Source organism: Gavialis gangeticus, unplaced genomic scaffold, assembly GCF_001723915.1.
Source record: "Gavialis gangeticus isolate Ggan-Ray unplaced genomic scaffold, GavGan_comp1, whole genome shotgun sequence".
NCBI lineage: Eukaryota > Metazoa > Chordata > Crocodylia > Gavialidae > Gavialis > Gavialis gangeticus.
The window spans coordinates 17,178,838-17,184,853 of NW_017729033.1; positions in this window are offsets into that span (position 1 = coordinate 17,178,838).

Consider the following 6,016-nt stretch of genomic DNA (forward strand, 5'->3'; position numbering starts at 1 on the left):
TGGTTCTGAGGGCTAAATACCTCTGAAAATCAAGCTCAAAGTGTCCAAGACAAAGCACACAAGGTTAATGGGCACTTTTGAAAAGAACCCAGAAAACTAGAGCACAGATAGTCAATGGAGCAAACTTAGAGGTCACTTGAGTTACCTGCAATGGGTCTCATCGGCCTGCCCAGCGGAACAGGAATGCACGCGGCACATGCTCAGAAGTGTCACCACGGCCGTCACAATCACAGCTACTGGCCTTTCTCTTCTCCCTGCTCATGTGCAATGAAGACTGTAAGAGGAACGGCAGACAGAAACCTCCTCACTTCCATCTCAGGGTAATCCCTGGGTGCCAACTCTCCAATCAAGGCAAGCGCCAAAGGAAAAGACTTCAATGCAGAAACTTAGAAGTGATGCAGTTTAATAATTAGCCAATCGACTTTCTAAGCCCCAAGATGACTCCTACCAGCGCCACCTTTCTGAGGACATTGCAGTGCTTTACAGTGAATGACAGCTTCCAGTCAGGTAGCTACTACTGCCATTTTGCTAAGTGAGAGGTGCATTGTTTTGTGTTTTAGTTTGCAAAACTTGGACAAAGATTAAAAATGTGCTGAAAGGAGAGATTTATCCCGTGTGCCCCTTGTACACAGAAGCGCACTATTTTGGCTAGCAGTGTGCACTGGTATAACATCCGGCATTTCACCTGAGGACATAACTGCCCAGGGGTTCCTCATTCCCTTCACCAATATGATCCCAGAGAAAAGCTCCAATGAGTACAAAAGGAGCATGAGTTTGTGGCCAGCATATCTTGAAAACCTCCATTATGGTGAAGTGTCCAGGTACTATTACTAAATAACTACACATTCCTTTGAGTATTTAGCACATGGATCTTAGTGGATAAGATGCAGTTATCCATTTACCAGAGGTGGCTGCTAAGAATCCAGCTTCAACAAGGATGGTAGGATAGCTCTCCCAAAATGGGTATCATATCTGGAAGAGTCTAAGAAAGGTGTCTTGGAAAAGTGTACATATCCACCTTCCCAATTTTGGGGGATGACAAGTCCCAATTTCAGACAGCTGAAATTTTCAGAGCTCCAGTGGAAGGATCTCTAATATGGCTGGGGACATGTAATGTAGCTCTCATAACCTATTTGTACAGGGTTGGAAACCTATTTTAATAAGCTCCGCAATGATATTACTTTACCAAACGAGGTGGAACTGTGCTCTAAGGCACTAGACTAAATCCTTTTTCTTAGATGTCTGGCTGGTGGGTCTCGCTCACGCTCCCAAGATAATGTCAATAGCCCCATCTAGGGAACAGAACAGTTTTCCATAATGTCACATTGACATGGACATTGAGCTTTTGGACACATTATCCCCTCTGTGAAGGGTGTATCTGTTCACTTATTGCTGGCTTCTAGACATATTTCACTTAATTTCCTGCCATTCAAAAAGAGTTGCAGAGGCAATCCAGGGAACTCAGAGCAGTAAGTCTCACCTTCCATCCTGGCAAGTTGGTAGAAACTATAACAAAAGATAAAATCAGCAGTCGCATGGACAAATATGATCAGCTAGAGAAGAGTCAACATGGCTTTTGTAAAGAGAAATCCTGCTTCCCCAGTCTGCTGGAGCCCTTTGAGGGCATCCACAAGCATGTGGACAAGGGGGATCCAGTTGACAATGTATTTGGACCTTCAGAAAGTATTCAACGAGGTCCCTAACCAAAAGGCTTTATAAAAATGCATTGCTATGGGATCGGAAGGAAGATTATTTTGTCGATTGAGTGTCAGTTAAAAGATAGGGAGCAAAGTGTAGGACTAAATGGTCACTTTTCAAGATGGAGGGAGGTCAAATGTGGGGTCCCACAGGGATCTGTGCTAGGCCTAATTTTGTCTAACATTTTCATCAACAATGACCTGGAAATGGGGGTACACAGTGAAATCTCAATGTTTGCAGGTGATACCAAATTATTATTCCTGGTAGTCAAATACCAAGCTGGTGGAGAGAAGCTGCAGAAATATCTTGCTAAGCTAAGGGAGTTGGCAGAAAAATGGCAGATGGACTTCACTATTGAGAAGTGCAAGATAATGCACCAAGGGGAAAAATAACTTCAATTATACATACTCAGTACTGGGTTCTGAGTTAACTGTTACAACTCAGGAAAGAGACCTTGAAGTCACTGTAGATAGTTCTTTAAAAACATCAGCGACGGTGACCTAAACACCCAATAAAATGATGGGCAGCATTTAGAAGGGAATTAAAATTAAAACAGAGAACATCATAAAACAAATCCATGCTGTACCTACATTTTGGATACTGTGCGCAGTTCTGGTCCCCACATCTCAAAAGGGATGTAGGAGAATTAGAGAAAGTACAGAGAAGGGCAACCAAAATGATCAAGAGCATAAAGCAGTTGCCATACCAGGCAAGATTAAGAAGGCTAGAAAACTTCAGTTTGGAAAGGGGAAGGCTGAAGAGGGATATGATCTTGGAAGTCTTCAAAAGGAGACTGGATCGACACCTGACTGGGATCATTTGATCTCAGCAGTATTCCTGCCCAGAGCAGGGGGGTTGGACTCGATCTATCGAGGTCCCTTCCAGCCCTGAATTTCTATGATAGAGGTCCATAGGGGTCCATGAAGGGTGTGGACCAATTGAAAAGGGAACTGTTGCTCACCAAGTCCCAGAATACTAAAACTAAAGGGACACTGAATGAACTTCGTAGATGACAGGTTTAAAACTAGTGAGAAAGCACTTATTATGCAACATGCAGTTAACTTGCAGAATGCATTGCCACAGGAGGTGGTGACGGTAGATACATAGCCACGTTCAAAAAGGGACTGGTTAAATTCATGGGTAAGTCTATTCATGGCTATTGAACAGAAGGATTGCAGATATTTCTTTTCCTCTGGCACTTCTAGCCCAATAGCAAACATCACTGCCACTGCCAAAAGCTGCTGCCAACGCAGCAGGGCAGCCACAGGGTTATAGCAGTAGCTGTGCCGTGGCAATGACAGAATGAGCGATGCTGATAACTGGATCCCACCAGCTCTGCACACAGCCAGTATTCAGCCACAAGGGCATCTATATATACACATGCTTTGCGGGGAGGCACTTTAAATTAAGAGCAGCTCTCAGATCTGCTCTAATTAAAGCACCCAGTGTCACACGTGGGCACTTTAAAGCTTGTCCAACCAGCTTTAGTTAGTATCCCCACTGCCAATTTGAAACAGGAAGGGGGGGGGATGCTGACATCTACATGACACAGAGGCTGCTGGACTCAATTAGTCAAGTCTGCTCTGACATGTACTAATTAGAGAGGTCCTTCAGGTGTATAAGTGCCCAGTAGGCCCATGCTGTATCAGGTAAATCTTTCTCTTCATTCCACGTGCCCCAAACAAGGTGCATGTCTTACTTGGACGTTTGTGGTATTCACGAAAATTTGGTAGCCCACGAGACACAGGAAGCCAGATTAGAAACATCGATTGGTTTGTTAGGGTCTAAAATTTTAAGACATTATCTCCAAAGTCATAAGCAGTTCAAGATATGTTCCTGGATGCTTTTCATCCCATTAAGGTAATGTGATAATGTTTTTTATGACATCAAGTGTGAAGTTTCACTATGCCCTGAGGGTGGATGGACTTTAAGAAGGAAATCTGAAAGACGAATTGGTCCACACAGGATTCAGCATGAGCCTTAAAAGTAAAACATCGTGTTTCATAAAACTAGGAAAGGGGAAGCCAATGTGAGGGCGTTCCTTCAAGCAGAGATAATTAAAAAGATAATCCTCATCAATCAACAGCTAAAAGGGCTCAGACTGAAGTCTCACCAACACTGTTAACATTATTTTGAAGGTACCAAGAAGGGGCTCCTAAAAATCAAGCAGCGGGGGGAGAAGGGTAGGCAGAGAGGAGGGACATTATTTACACCCTTCAGTAACGTATCTACTGTGGAGTAAGGAAACACAATGCACTCTTGGACAGAAAAGCCACATGAAGTTATGGCTGCTAAATAAATCCTGATGTAACTAATGGGTGCTAAGCAGGCAAATGACACAGCACCACAAACTAACAAACCGATCCAAGCCAGGGATCCCTCCAAGACCTTCAGGACTGATACACGAGAACTGACATGCGAGACCTTTTCAAGTTACGCAGCTGAAGGTGGGCACCTCTGGCACCAACACACCAGCTCAAAAGTGCTTCAGTGATTAGAGTTGTGCAAATACAGACTTTTTGGACAAAAAAACCCAACACACCAACAGTTCAACTAAAACCGAAATGAACGCTGGCCTTTTTCCCTTCCCTAGTAACAAAAGAAAAATTTGCTTTTTGTTAACTCAGAATGTTTTGCTAGACTCCAGACCCGGTTGTGTTTCACGTTGAAGTTAAGAGACAAGAAGTTTAACGAGGTCAACTTTAAATAAAACGTTATGAAAATGTTGAAATATTTAGAAATGCTGGGACTGTTTAATTTAGGAAATGTCAAAACAATGTTTCAGCAGAGTTAAAATGTTATCGTAGCTCAGGAAATATGCAAGAAGCAAGGGCTTTTGGATGATACCTTTTATTGGATTGACTGTATAAAATTGGTCCAATTAAAAAAAAGCCACCAAAAAGCAATGCTTTGACATTTAAAAAACTTTCACTCTTTTTTTGGCTGAAACTATTTGCTGATTTCGTCTTTGTCATCTCCTCGGTGTCTAAGGAAGCACTGGAGTGCTCTAGAAAAGTTATATTTAGAGATATCTCTAAAGGTCAACACTACTTTTGCCGAAGTAGTACAAGAGGACTGGAGTACCCATCTTGAGTGCCACAGAAGCTTCCAGAGTGCACACTTAAAATTTAGTTACTATATTTACCTAAATCCAAGACAACCCCTCAGTTATTAGATTCTATACATGGAAAATTATGAACATCCCATGCTTTCTCCAGCCCGGTATATCAAACATCTCCCCTGCACGCTACCAACCCCACATAGCGTGATCTCACTTGGGTCAGGGTTGGAGTTGGAGCTGCAGCAGCTGCCTGCCCCAGGCCAGTACTCAAATCTAAGGATGAGGTTTCTTCCCCCACCCTCCTGCTGAACAGGGGAAAAAAGCCTTCTCTTGGATTCAAATAAATACAGCAGTTTCCACTATAACAGCTTAAAATCCAGTATGCAAGAGAGGGCTCAGTCTTCTGCTCTCAGTCTTTTTTTTTTTTTTTTTTTTTTTTTTTTTTTTTACTTTTTAAAGAAAGTAGATTAACAGCCAACCTAGATTAAATAATTACCGGTCACATTTAAATCGCAGAGAAACAGTGACACTACAAGAATGCTAACCGACATTGCTAATATTATGTTGAAGGTCTGAAGAAAAAAGGGTCTCTACCAGGGGCCTTCAGATGGAGATGCAGCACCAGCAGACACTGCATCCTCAAAAATTCAAATAGCTTGTGCATGCACAATAGAACCAAGCATGAGATCCATACGGATAAATATTTGATGAGTCTCTGTAAGAAGTAATTTATGGGAAGAAAAGCCAAGAAAATGGTTTCAGTATTTGAAAAGAAAGAGTTGCTTACTATGTAGGGGCCTGAATCAGAACAATAGTTGGGAAAGGACCTCAGTCACCAATTCTGCAGTCTGTTCCCAGTTCTGCCCTCGTTTTGATTGTTTTCTGAAGGTTCAGCAACTTGTTGGCAATTCAGTTTGGTAGTTTTAGTGCTTTCAGATCCATCACTATAGTATATTGATTGAGATGGAGGGTGTTCTGTATAATAGTAGCATATTCATGAGATGGGTGCTGTACAAGAGACTCCTTAGAAGCCTAATGTCTTGGGCAACAAATTAATTTTAGGGGTGCACCAATAGAGATTTTGGGGGCTGATACCAATAGCCAATTTTTAAGGAGGCATGTCAGCTGATACAGATCTGATTTCCGATACGCAGCCAGGCAGCTTGAAGAGTTGCGTGGAGCTGGTAAATTGGCTGTGGTAGAAGGGGAGGGGGAAGAAAAAGGGCGTGGGGAGCAGATTAAGGCCCCTGCAGTGAG